At 34.3% G+C, this 14,332-nt stretch overlaps 1 long non-coding RNA gene across 1 annotated transcript in view; it reads right to left on the bottom strand.

Moving 5' to 3' along the window:
- The window catches only part of LOC307185600, an 89,245-nt gene that overhangs the window by 36,321 nt on the left and 38,592 nt on the right, over positions 1–14,332 (bottom strand). The window lies entirely within an intron of this gene.

The raw sequence follows: 14,332 nt of genomic DNA, 5'->3' as shown, positions 1-14,332 counted from the left end.
CACTCACACCAGGATATGGAGAAGTGCAAGGGAAAAAAATCACTTGGGAGCTGGCAGTGAAGAACCCAACTGTTGCCCAATCAACAAGGTGAGCAAGCAGATTCAGAAAGACATACATGATTTACTTCAACCTTCCAAGAATAAACATTGCCACTGCTTCCGAATCTCTCATATATTGTGTCCTGACCAATCTGAGCCAGAAACATTCTAGGAAGAGGATTCCAGGAAACATAGTTCAGCTTAGCCAAAATGACACATTAGAAGCCAACCATACTGACAAAATAGAAATATCAACAAGAGTTACAACTCCCTAAACAAACCTTCACCTTAAAATCCTTATGCCCTATCCTGCCTGATTCCTTTCCTGGAGAATTGGAACCTCTTATGAGGTTCAGATCACAATTCTGGGATCAAATAGCCCTTAGGGTCATGAGTAGCTTTGATTATAGAGTTCAAAGGCTTTTATTGGCCCTTGGTGGTTCAGAATCACCAGGTGAGAAGGTTCAATATTTCTTTACCTATTAACTGCTGTCTTTAATGAAAGAAATCTCTTGTTTTCTGTCTTTTTTCTTGGTGAATCAAGATTCACATGTGTGGTTTTGCTGGTGTTTTTATGAGAAAAAAATTTAAAAGCAGAGAAGCCCATTTATTACATGGCAAATATATTATGCTTAGCCTTTTGCTTTTCCTTTGGATATTATCTAAGGACCACTAGCTTCTTTTTTGTTTTCTTCTGTTTTCCTATTGGTGCCTAATTTTTTATTTCTTACCACAAAGAAAAGGAAAAGATAAAACTACAGGATTTTTCTACTACATAGTCTTTATTAATCTGGTCTAACTGTATCATACTTTTCTCCTACAAGGATCCAAATTTATCTCCATTCCTAAGGAGACCAACATCTTTCAGCAAATGCATTCTCATCCCTTCCCAATTTCCAGTAAGGTCTCCACTGCAGGTCTGCTATTTCAGCAAAACTCTTGTTTAGATTGCTTCACTGATTGAACTTGTATCTTGAACCTGTATAGACTTCTAAACAAATGAAAAAAAAGACAGATTTGCTCAGAGAGAATCAGCATAGGGAGAGAGAGTGATTTCTTCTTTCCTTCTCGCCTTGTAGCAGCCAACATTCAGGGCTACAAATGTGGATGGTTTCACTGAGCAGCATGTGCCCGATATAGCATGTCCCTGCCAACTGGGCAGGATGAGCTGACCCACTGCTCCCATTAGGGCCAAATGGCTTTCTACCAAGATACCGTTATGGGTGAGCCGAGATCCTCTCCAAGGTCACTTCATACTATTGACACACTTGGAAAAGAGATTTGGAATACTTACATTTGTTCAGTTTACTCTCTCATTAAAAACACAAGGCAGGCAGTGAAGGTGAATTCACATCAAGGTTACTAACTAAAGTTAGCTCATAAGACATGAAAATACCACTTCCTTTCTCTGATAAGCAAGCTGAGCCAAAAGAACTCTGCTATCAATATTAAGTGAAAAATATTATAGACCCTATACAAATTTTCCAAGGGGCAAACCTATAATCTTCTGTCTCAAGAAATTCCTGCCAGTGTTATCCTAGATACCCACAAATGCAGAGACACACTGCAGAGGCTAAATAAGGTTAAAATAACAAGGGAAGTTTCATGGAATTTTTGTTTTGAATGCATAGAAAAACCTGTGCTAGTATACAGTATAATTCAGAAATTAATGTCCTCCCTGCACTAATAATTGATTCAAATAAAATAAGACAGTTTTACGGTAACTTCTGAAAAAATAGCAAGAGTTATATAGTAACTTTATAAGAATATATTCTGGAAATGATTGATTTTTATGTCATTTTATGTGTGCTATAAAGGAAGGTATTTTTTCTAGAATCTCATTATTTTCTGTTGCATCTTTCATTGAACATTTTTTTTATTCTCAATATTTTCTTCCGTTGGACATTTTCCCCCTCTCTTTTATGTATCAACATTTCTTCATCCCATTTTGAGAGCACTTTGAATGAATTTTACCTGTTAGAGTATATTTTTTTCTTTTTGTGCCAATACAGAAGGCCTTCTCTATTTTAGTACACTTCAAGGTCTGCTATTATGTGACAATTTCCTTTCTCTCCTGTTCCCTATTTCCAATATATAAGACAGCCATTCTGGCACAGATATAAAATTACTTTTGCTCAATGGATTTCTTGTCATGCATGTGCACAAAGCTTCATTTACCTTCAATTTAGATTTTTGTTTTCCTCTGGTGACTCATTTTGCTGCATCTGTGTTTATTCCATAACCTGTGGATAAGGCATGTTTCTCTGACTGGGAGCTGGCTGCGCATTTGCTGCTGGCTGCCATGTGTTAGCAATTCATTTCCTGAAGGAAGTTCAGGGGTGCTCTATCTACTGCCTCAGATATTACTGCTTTTTATACATTTCCTATGTGGCATTCAGCTTAGAACGCTTTTGTTTATCTCTGGGATTTGTTGTTGCTGTTGTTATTTATTTAGTATATCACAAATGCTTTTGTTGTATTTCCTGATGATAAATAAATACAAGTCGCACTGATTTTGGTGATCTATGTCAGATATTTATTATACTTACAATTGATGCTTTGCCCCTATTCAAAGGCTTTGTTCTCTATCCTTTCTAACATTTCCTCTGTACATCCTTCTCAGGTAACAATGCAAACTCATTTCAGCCACAAGCTTTTTCACAGACAGTTCATAGGCTATTGTTTACAAACATGTTTGTCATTCATGGATTAGTACTCAGATGTGTTTGGGATTTTTTTTTCCTTCTAAATGACTGAATTATTTAACCTATTTTATAATTAGTGCTTTTTTAATACTTCCTGAGACATGGATCTTGCTTTCTGAATGTACTTGGTTAAGGAGTGGGCTAAGTAGCAGTAGGGGAAATAAGCTTATGCATGCAATAAAAGTTGGCACAGGGAAAAGTTATTTGAAGTTTGCTTAAATCTTATGTTTCGGAGAGCAAAGGGATTTCAAGTTAATTAGATTTAGATTTAATTTTTATATTTAAGCATAGATGGTTACTAAACAGACTTTTCGCATACATGGATGGAGATCTGTTATCCATTCATGTGGACTGTTTAGCAAATAACTCCCTTTTTGGCAAAGCTACTTGGTTCTGGAATAAAACACCTAGCCACAAATTATCCATTCCTTGAAAATACCTAAAACCACAACTCTAAGGAAGTAGAATTGCTCCAACTGTGAAACCGGGGAATTGATCTAGTCCTGTCATATGAATAATATATTTTTAAAATCCTACTGTATCAGAACCATGGTCATTTTTTCCGTATTAGGTGATGCTAACCACGAAAGTCCACAATGACTTCAATATTTTATCAGTTTCCTAGGGCTGCTTTAGCAAAGGGCCACAAACTGAGTGGTTTTAAACAAAGAAATTTATTCTCTCTAAGTTCTAGAGGCTAAAATTTCAAAATCCAGATGTTGGCAGGACCATGCTTCCTCCAAAGCTTCTAGGAGAGGATCCTTTCTTGACTCTTCCAGCTTCTGGTAGCCCCAGGTACTCCTTAGTTGGTAGCAGCTTAACTCCAGTCTCTGCTTCCATATTCACATGGCCATCTTCCCTCTGTGTTTGTCTGTCTCTGTCTTCACATGAGGTCTGTGTCTGTGCCCAAATTTCCCACTTCTTATAAGGATACCAGTCATATTGGATTAAGGTCCACCATACTCCAGTATAAGTTCATCTTAACTAATTATATGTGTAACGACTCCACTTCTAAATAGGTCACATTCTGAGCTACTGGAAGTTAGAATTTAAACATGCTTTAGAGGAACACAATTCAACTCATAACAAGCACTGAGAAGTTTATTTCTTCCTAAGGTAATATGCTGGATAGGTAAGAAGATTGGCAGAGTCATCTTGCATGCAGTCATTCAAGATCCAGGTTGACAAAAGCTCTACCATCTTCAAAACACAGGTTTCCAAAGTCATCCTAAAAGTTATGGCCATGTCAGACACCCAGAAGGGATAAAGGACACAGAGGAGCAAGAGTGGGAGGTTTTGATAGGCTAGATGTGGAAACGGCACTACATCTAGTGCCACAGTCCATTGACTACAATGATAAAGAAGCAAGGAAAATGTGGTCTAGCTGTGTGTCTAAGAAGAAGAGAAGAATATGGATTTTTCTGAGCAGAAAGGAATCTCTGCCACTCTTCTATACAATGGGACTCTAGGGCATTGTATGAGAGACTGTAGATGTTATCTGATGTGATTGGAGTAACCACACTTTCTAAATTCCCTAGGACTACATCAATTGATGCTTATTGTCTGAGAAAAAATTATCAGTTGCATTTTCTCTCCCTCGCAAAAGTAACCTGAATTAGATAATAATTTATATGGTCATCCTACCAATGAGGATAAAATCTCAAAGATAAGGTAAAGGGGGTAATCCCACATCCCCACAAACTGTTCTGTAAAAGAATATATCAAATGTGCCAATTGAAAACAAGATTTCAGGGACTTCCCTGGTTGTCCAGTGGTTAAGACTCAGCACTTCCAATGCAAGGGGAGCAGGTTCGATCCCTGGTAGGGGAAATAAGACCCCACATGCCATGCAGTGCAACCAAAAGATTAAAAAAAATTATTTTAATATGTTTTTAATCATACAAGAATGATATTTGGCAAGATTGTGAACCATATGTCTTTAGCATTCTCTAAACCAGAATGATTGAAAAGGTGTTTAAGACATTTTAATAAAGCGTAATTGTATACCTGTCTAAAAATCGTGTCCTTTAAAAATGTAATTTCTAACTGATCTGAGAAAAGTAGATTTTGAGGCATCCACAGGCATCTATATAATAGTCTTATTTGCATCAAAAATAAATATATCTTAGGCACTTTCCAAATGAAAGTTTTAGATGGGTGATCATTGTAATGAATATTAATTAGGAAAAAGATTGCCTAATGAAGAACTGATACTAAGCCCCTAAGTGATTGTGAGTCTGCTTAACTGAGTTGAATGTGGCTTTACTTTGCTTGTAAAAGCACATGTTGAAATATTTTTAAGATTGTCCTTGAGATTTCTTTACACTTCCTGGAATTCCTCATCATAATGAAATGTTCCATTCACTGTATGTACTAGATTTAAGAAACAAAGTACCCTGTCATTTTTTTAATTAGTCAAAATATAAAGAAAACTTGAACTAAAAAGAACATTTATCTTTTGCTACACCTCTGCGGAGTGCTTCCATAGCTCTGTTGCCAACCCCCTGTAAAAGAACTCACAAACTCTGAAATTTGAGCTTCAGTTTTCCTGTAGAGACTTTAGGGAGCCCTGGGTAAGAAGATATAACTTAGCTTTTATACAAGAGTTTGTTAAAGTAATCAAGGTTATACACATGCCTTTTATAAGTAGTTACTTTTAAGTAATTCACATAAGAATTCAAGCATATGTGTGAAAGGCATGATTGAGAATATGTTTCCCATTAAACACTTTACTGAGGTCAATGCATTTTATTACATCATGATCTTCTTTCTCAAGGGTTACATGTGAGAGTTTATAATCATCCCACATTCTTGCCAATATCTGTCAGCTCACAATGAAACACAGCTGAAAGGGCTTTGCACTATTCACTGACCACAAACAGAGATTTTCTGAATGTCCTGAGTTTTATATAAGTCTCCTGTGGCATTATGCTGGGAAAAAAATCTTACTCCAATTCTATTACTACTACTTGAAAATCCAGAATAGTTTGACTATGCTTAATAGCTAGCTAAGAAGATAGAGATGCTATTCTGCATAGTAATAATAATATTACCAGTGGTTTCAAATGTAACACACTCAAAAATAACTCTTCAATTACAATCATAGATATGTTACCCATTTAATAGACTATAAATTTGGATCATAAAATTATGCTCAATGTACATGCCAAAATATTTCATTTAGAAAGTATTTAGACTAATTCTCAATTACAAAAAAAGGAAAGGTAGAAAGGGAAGAGAGAGAAAGAACATGATTAGGTGATGTAAAGCTTTTATACTTTTGCTTTTAGCACTATGAATAAAGCTAGAATATTCCACCATAAAAAAAATGAATTTATATCAACAGTTTGGCTGACATGTGCTTCATAACTACTGTAACAGCAATTAACATTTCTTCCAGTGATATAATTTTCAAGAGTTTTTGAGTCATTAAGATAGATAATTAGCACTTGATATTAATAGAGATATTTGTAATCCAGATATTAATACTTGCAACACTTATTTAATAATCACTTCATTCTTCACAAGTGTCCAGATTTTCTGAGCACATACTTTGGAAGAGCACTTTAGAAAATAAATTTCTCATTTTTAGCAGCCTAATAAGTAACTCTCACTGAGGTGTAATTTTTTTTTAAGGGTGTAAATAAAATCAATTAAGATGTGCAGAAAGAGTAGTGTGTATGATTTGAGTTCCAATGAAGCATGAAAATAAAGCAATGCTGGACATTTGTTTGACAAATGTCTTACAAATGGATTTTAGATGACATATTTTAAAAGAAAACATTATTAAGTGAAGAGTAAAAAAGCTGTTTACAAGCCTCTAAAAAGGAAAGAGTGTCACCTTCAAAATCTTATTTTTGGATTTTCAGCGTATGAATCACTATTGAATTTTGGACTCTAAGGTCTCATGAGCAAAAATGGTTAAAAATTTCATCTTGTTTTTATTGTCTTTCAATTATCTTACAGAAAATATTCTCAAACTCCATTCCAGCTATTCCTGCCTAAATCCACCATTCCCCTGTACATATTCTTCCTAAAAAAAAATTATAAATATAGATGGCAAATAATGGCATCCATTTTTAATGCAGCCCTAGTTAGTCTGGAAATTGTGCTGTCATCATTTATTAGGAAGCTGTTTTTTAGTATTATGACAATAGCAACACAGCTAATATTTATTAAGCACCACTGTGGTCAAGGCACGGTGCTGGGTGCACAGGTGTGTGGAGGCAGGATCCTGGGATTTTTAGTCAAATAGATTTGGATTTCAAATTCAACTCCTTTCTTTACTGGTGTGTGCTCCGAGTAAGTCACTGAGTTTTTCTGAGATTGTTTTCTCTGAATCTCAGTTTCCTCATCTTTAACATACTTAATATTCCATATAGAATGAAACTTCTGAGGTAGAAATAAAATGTCATTCTTAAAATGCTGTGCAGAGAGTAAACACTCAAATATTAGTTCCAGTCCATTCCTGCATTGTGCTTTTGTCTCTTTTATTCACTTATTTTCTTTTTATGATTACATTACAGAACTTTATAGATTTTCTCACTATCTACTCATTATATTTTTGTAAAAATTCAAGAAAAGCCAGAAGATGTTCATTCTATTTCAAGAACTTTACTATCAAAGACATTTGTACATTTTCTTCTGAACTGCTGCTACTGTCCTTCTGTGGTCTACATTCAATGTATTTCCTTTTTTAAAAATACTTTCACTCTCTACATTCCATTTACTGCCTTGTAGTATGAATTGTACTCATAGTCACTATTTGTCTGTGCTCTGGATTCACTCTGAGTAGGGCACTTTGTTGGTGCTCATCCTCTACTTATTCATATTTTTTAGGTCATCTGAAGCCCAGGTTTCCTGGTCCATCTCTCATGTAATTGTTCATACGTTCTATGGATTTCCCTGACCACACAGGAAACTGTTTGACCACACAGTCAAATGTTTTGACTTTTTCCTAGCCCCTTCTGTGGGATTCAAGTTGTAGTTACTTTTTAAAACATTTTTGTTTCATGGAACAATACATTAAGGATTTGTAAAGGTTGTAAAATATTCTTCTCTAATGTTCCTAATGGCTACATATGTAAGATGTGTCATATAATCAGGACCATCTTGTTACATATGTTTTTCTCCTATTTGCTATCACAAACAATACTAAAGTAAACTAAATTTTTGTACATATTTAGGAATGTTGTTTGTCAGTTGTCAAAGTTCTCTTTTACTCAGGATGCCTACTTTATTTAATATGTTTTTCAAATATATTTTTTCCAGTTTGTCCTATTTCTCCTTGGTTTATTTTGCTTTCATTGTTTTAGGTTTTATTTTAAATAGTGTGCTGAAGTTGAAAATGTCTATCAATATTTTCTGTTTTTTTTAACCTTAAAATATTGGAAATATTGTCCTCACTTACGGATATGTAAGTATTCATCATAAATATAATTCCCCAAGTAATATCATAATTCCATGTTTTAAAATTGTTTAAATGCTGCATCTACCCAGGACTTACTTTGGTGCATAGAATTAAATGGAATCCTAGGTTCCTATGTATCAACAAAACCATTTTCACACTGATTTCAAATTCAGCTTTTAACAAATGCATGCGTATGCCTGCGCCCATGTGTTGTGTTCATATAAATATATATATGTCTGCTTTCAGAATTTCTGTTCTGCTTATTCATTTCTTCTTGTGCCAATTTTATATCATTTAATTATTATAGCTTCATAATAATTTGTGTGTACAAACATATGAACACACTCATTAGTATTAATTAGTATTAATTTTCAAACTCATCTTCCCTGTATTCTTAATCTTTGAGATGAATGTGTAAATAAAAAAAATTGAGAAGTTTTTCATTTAGCTATTATATTTGAGAAAATTGATATTTTTACAATATAAGACTATACCATCTTTCGATTTCTTAAAATTCTCAGATTTGTAATTTTTTTCATATACTGACACTGTAAGTTAATTTTATTTCTTTTATGATTTTTTAAAAATTCTATCATCTTAGTGTTTAGTTGTTATTATATGCTAACTATGGACTTCTGAACATATGGAAGTGTTTCACAGGTGTTAGGAGGCTGAATCCAGAGTCAAACTCTTAACAGCTATGACAAATATATTATGTTGCCTTTCTTCACACATATATCACTATAGCACTATAGACCAGGATTCTCTGAACAGTAATAACCTAACCAGTAACAACTTCTAAGTTTTCACTACAGTTTCAAATTTAAAACACAAAAAGTAAAACAAACAAACATATTTACTAGCTGTATGAATTTGAGCAAGTTACTTTCTTTTCTATGCCTCAGATGCTTCAACTAGAAAAGCACTTTTAAAAAAGTACCTTTCGTTTTTATTTCCATTACTCTAGTAGGTGGGTCAAAAAAGATCTTGCCGTGATTTATGTCCAAAAGTGTTCTTCCTATGTTTTCCTCTAAGAGTTTTATAGTGTCCAGTCTTACATTTAGGTCTTTAATCCATTTTGAGTTTATTTTTGTGTATGGTGTTAGAGAGTGTCCTAATTTCATTCTTTTACATGTAGTTGTCCAGTTTTCCCAGCACCACTTATTGAAGAGGTTGTCTTTTCTCCATTGTATATCCTTGCCTCCTTTGTCACAGATTACTTGAGCATAGGTGCGTGGGTTTATCTCTGGGCTTTCTATCCTGTTCCATTGATCTACATTTCTGTTTTTGTGCCAGTACCATACTGTCTTGATTACTGTTGCTTTATAGTATAGTCTAAAGCCAAGGAGTCTGATACCTCCAGCTCTGTTTTTTTTTTTTTTTTTTCCCTGAAGATTGCTTTGGCTATTCAGGGTCTTTTGTGTTTGCACTGCTGGGGGGAATGTAAACTGATACAACAACTATGGAGAACAGTATGGAGTTTCCTTAAAAAACTAAAAATAGAATTACCATATGACCCAGCAATCCCACTACTGGGCATATACCCTGAGAAAACCATAATTCAAAAAGATACATGCACCCCAATGTTCATTGCAGCACTATTTACAATAGCCTGGTTATGGAAGCAACCTAAATGTCCATCGACAGACAAATGGATAAAGAAGATGTAGTACATATATACACTGGAATATTACTCAGCCATAAAATGGAATGAAATTGGGTCATTTGTAGAGACATGAATGGACCTAGAGACTGCCATACATAGTAAAGAAAGTCAGAAAGAGAAAAACAAATATTGTATATTAATGCATATTTGTGGAATCTAGAAAAATGGTAAACATGAACTGGTTTGCAAGGCAGAAATAGAGACACAGATGTAGAGAACAAACGTATGGACACCAAGGGGTGAAGGGGGATGGGATGAATTGATAGATTGGGATTAACATATATACACTAATATGTATAAAATAGATAACTAATGAGAACCTGCTGTATAGCACAGGGAACTCTACTTTACTCCGCTGTACAGTAGAAACTAACACAACATTGTAAAACAAATATACCCCAATAATAATAATAAAAAAGTGTCTCTTAGTTTTTTGTTGTGAAGATTAAAAGGACCATCAAGCAAAGCACATACACTGGTATGTCAATAATTATTGTTAGTTTTGTCATAGATACTTGTATTAATATTTTTAGGCAAGCCATAGACCATTAACATTGCCTATTGAATTGACCAGTTGAACTAGTTAAACCTTTTGATTTCAAAAGGCAGAAACTCAACTTGCATGACCTCCACTCCAAAATACTGGGGAACATGTTCAATAGCAGCATTGGTAAGATGTTCATCAATTATGTCCAGATGAGAAATCACAAATCAAGCTAGTAGCTGATATTAAAGCCATATTCTATTGGTTTTTAAAATTATATATATGCTATATATATATATAATTATATATGTATGCTATATATAAAAAATCATATATACATATTAACATGAATAATATACTTATTATTTTCAGATTTTCACTTTTTACATATTTTACTTATTTTATTTGGGTTTACAATGCACCTTTTTTCCTAGTCTACTGAGTTGAAAGCTTAATTTATTTTAATTATTTTTTACATTAAAAGCATTTAAAGCCACAATTTTTATTTTTCTTACTACAAGTATTTGGGCAACTCATATGTTTAGATATGAAGAATTCTCAAGAGTATCACATAAATAAACTGAACTTTGAGGGTTTATTTTTAATTTCAGTTTTAGTTTTCATTTTGAAGGAAGAGATACATAGAAGCATTAACTCTTTTTAATTTTGTCATTTAAAAAATAAAAACTCTCCAGAAAATGGGCATAGAGAGAAGCATTCTCAACATAATAAAGGCCACATATGACAATCCCATGGCAAACATCATACTCAATGGTGAAAAACTGAAAGCATTTCCACTAAGATCAGGAACAAGATAAGGATGTCCACTCTCGCCACTCTCACTCAACATAGTTTTTGAAGTCCTAGCCATGGCAATCAGAGAAGAAAAAGAAATAAAAGGAATACAAATTGGAAAAAAAGAAGTTAAACTGTCACTGTTTGCAGATGGCATGATACTATACATAGAAAATCTTAAAGATGTCACCAGAAAACTATGAGAACTAATCAATGAATTTGGCAAGGTTGCAGGATACAAAATTATTGCACAGAAATCTCTAGCTTTCCTATACACTAACAATGAAAAATCAGAAAGAGAAATTAAGGAAACAATCCCATTTACCATTGCAACAAAAAGAAAAAATACCTAGGAATAAAGCTACCTAAGGAGGCAAAAGACTTGTACCCAGAAAACTATAAAATGCTGATGAAAGAAATCAAAGATGACATAAATCAAAGATGGAGAAGTATACCATGTTCTTGGATTGGAAGAATCAATATTGTGAAAATGACTATACTACCCAAAGCAATCTAAAGATTCAATGCAATCCCTATCCAAATATCAATGGCATTCTTCACAGAATTAGAACAAAAAATTTTACAATCTGTATGGGAACACAAAAGACCCCAAACAGCCAAAGCAATCTTAAGAAAAAAAGAACGGAGGTGGAGGAATCAGGCTCCCTGACTTCAAACTATACTGCAAAGCTACAGTAATCAAGACAGTATGGTACTGGCACAAAAACAGAAATATAGCTCAATGGTACAGTATAGAAATCCCAGAGATAAACCTATGCACATATGGTCACCTAATTTATGACAAAGGAGGCAAGAACACACATGGAGAAAAAACAGCCTCTTCAATAAGTGGTGCTGGGAAAATTGGACAGCTACATGTAAAAGAATGAAATTAGAACACTCCCTAACACCATACACAAAAATAAATTCAAAATGGATTAAAGACCTAAATGTAAGACTCGACGCTAAAAGTCTCTTAAAGGAAAACATAGGAAAAACACTCTTTGACATAAACCACAGCAAGATCTTTTTTGAATCACCTCCTAGAGTAATGAAAATAAAAACAAAATTAAACAAATGGGACCTAAATAAACTTAAAAGCTTTTGCACAGCAAAGGAAACCATAAACAAGATGAAAAGACAACCCTCAGAATGGGAGAAAATATTTGCAGATGAAGCAATGGACAAAGGATTAATCTCCAAAATATACAAACAGCTTATGAAGCTCAATATCAAAATAAAACAAACCACCCAATTAAAAAATGGGTAGAAGACCTAAATAGACATTTCACCAAAGAAGACATACAGATGGCCAAGAGGCACATGAAAAGGTGCTCAACATCACTCATTATTAGAGAAATGAAAATCAAAACTAAAATGAGATATCACCTCACACCAGTCAGAATGGCCATCATCAAAAATCTACAAACAATAAATGCTGGAGAGGGTGTGGAGAAAAGGGAACCCTCTTGCACTGTTGGTAGGAATGTAAATTGATACAGCCACTATGGAGAACAGTATGGAGGTTCCTTAAAAAACTACAAATAGAACTACCATATGACCTAGCAATCCCACTATTGGGCATATACCCTGAGAAAACCATAATTCGAAACGACACATGTACCTCAATGTTCATTGCAGCACTATTTACAATAGCCAGGACATGGAAACAACCTAAATGTCCAATGATAGATGAATGGATAAAGATGATGTTGTACATATATACAATGGAATATTACTCAGCCATTAAAAGGAACGAAATTGAGTCATTTGTAGAGATGTGGATGGACCTTGAGTCTGTCATACAGAGTGAAGTAAGTCAGAAAGAGAATAACAAATATCGTATATTAATGCATATATGTGGAATCTAGAAAAATGGAACAGATGAACCTATTTGTAGGGCAGGAATAGAGATGTAGACATAGACAATGGACATGTGAACATGGGGGGGAAGGGGAGGGTGGGATGAACTGGGAGATTAGGTTTGACATAAATACACTACCATGTGTAAAATAGATAGCTAGTGGGAACCTGCTGTATAGCACAGGGAGCACAGCTCAGTGCTCTATGAAGACCTAGATGGGTGGGATGGGAGTGGGGGGTGGGAGGGAGGTCCAAGAGGGAGGGGATACAGGTATACATATAACTGATTCACCTCATTGTACAGCAGAAACTAACAAAACATTGTAAAGCAATTTTACTCCAATAAAAAAATAAAACCTGACAATATCAAGTGCTGACGAGTACAGAGCAACTGGAACTCTCGTACATTATACATAAGGATGCACAATGGTACAGTCACTCTGGAAAACAGTCTGGCAGGTTCTTAAAAAGTTAATCATATTCTTGCCCTCTGATGCAGCTCTACTACTCCTGGCCATTTATCCCAGAGAACTGAAAACCTAGGTCCATGCAAAGACATGCATGTTCTTAGTCACAGAGGTATGAATGTTCATAGCAGCTTTATTTGTAAAAGCCCTGAAGTGAAAACAACCCAAATTCCTTCAGTTGGTGAATGGATAAAATGGTACATCCCGACCATGGACTATTATTATTCAGCAACTATTGATACACATATCACCTTGGATGGATCTCAAGGCCATTATGCTGAGTGAAAAAGGCCAATCTCAAAATATCACATACTGCACAACTCCATTTTCTAAGAGACAAATGATGGAGAAGAGATATGTGGTTACCATGGATTAGGAGAAAGGGGAGGACGTGACTATGAAAGTATAGCACAAGGGAGTTTTCTGGGGTGATAGAACTGTTTTGTTTCCCACTTGTGGTGGTGGATACACAAAGTTATACACATGATAAAATTCATAGAGCTGTACTCTAAAAAGATGTCAGTAAAAATGCAATTGAAAAAAAGACTAAAAGAAAAATAATAATCACTTGTTATTTCATATTTTATTGGATACCTGTCAGATTTTGTCTACAGTATCAATTTTTGGAAATGTATTGAGGTATTGTAACATGAACAATTATTTTCCAAAGTTCCATCTACAAACACGTATTTTAAAGTTCTAATTTTTTTTTAAAAACATTTTAAAATTTAAAAGTGTGTTCTGAAATCTAGTGCTTCAGTCATCTTTCTGAGAATCCTTTGAATCTGAGTATTAGACAATAGGACAAATCTAATAAACTTCCTTATCCTTGTATTGGGTGGGCCAAAAAGTGCCTTTGGTTTTTTAAGTAAAAATAAAAGACACATTTTTCATTTTCACCAA

This window comes from Stenella coeruleoalba, assembly GCF_951394435.1.
Source record: "Stenella coeruleoalba genome assembly, chromosome: 4".
In the NCBI taxonomy this organism is placed as follows: Eukaryota; Metazoa; Chordata; class Mammalia; order Artiodactyla; family Delphinidae; genus Stenella; species Stenella coeruleoalba.
Note: the sequence above shows the minus strand (reverse complement) of the source record. Positions and strands in the feature narration are given on the sequence as shown.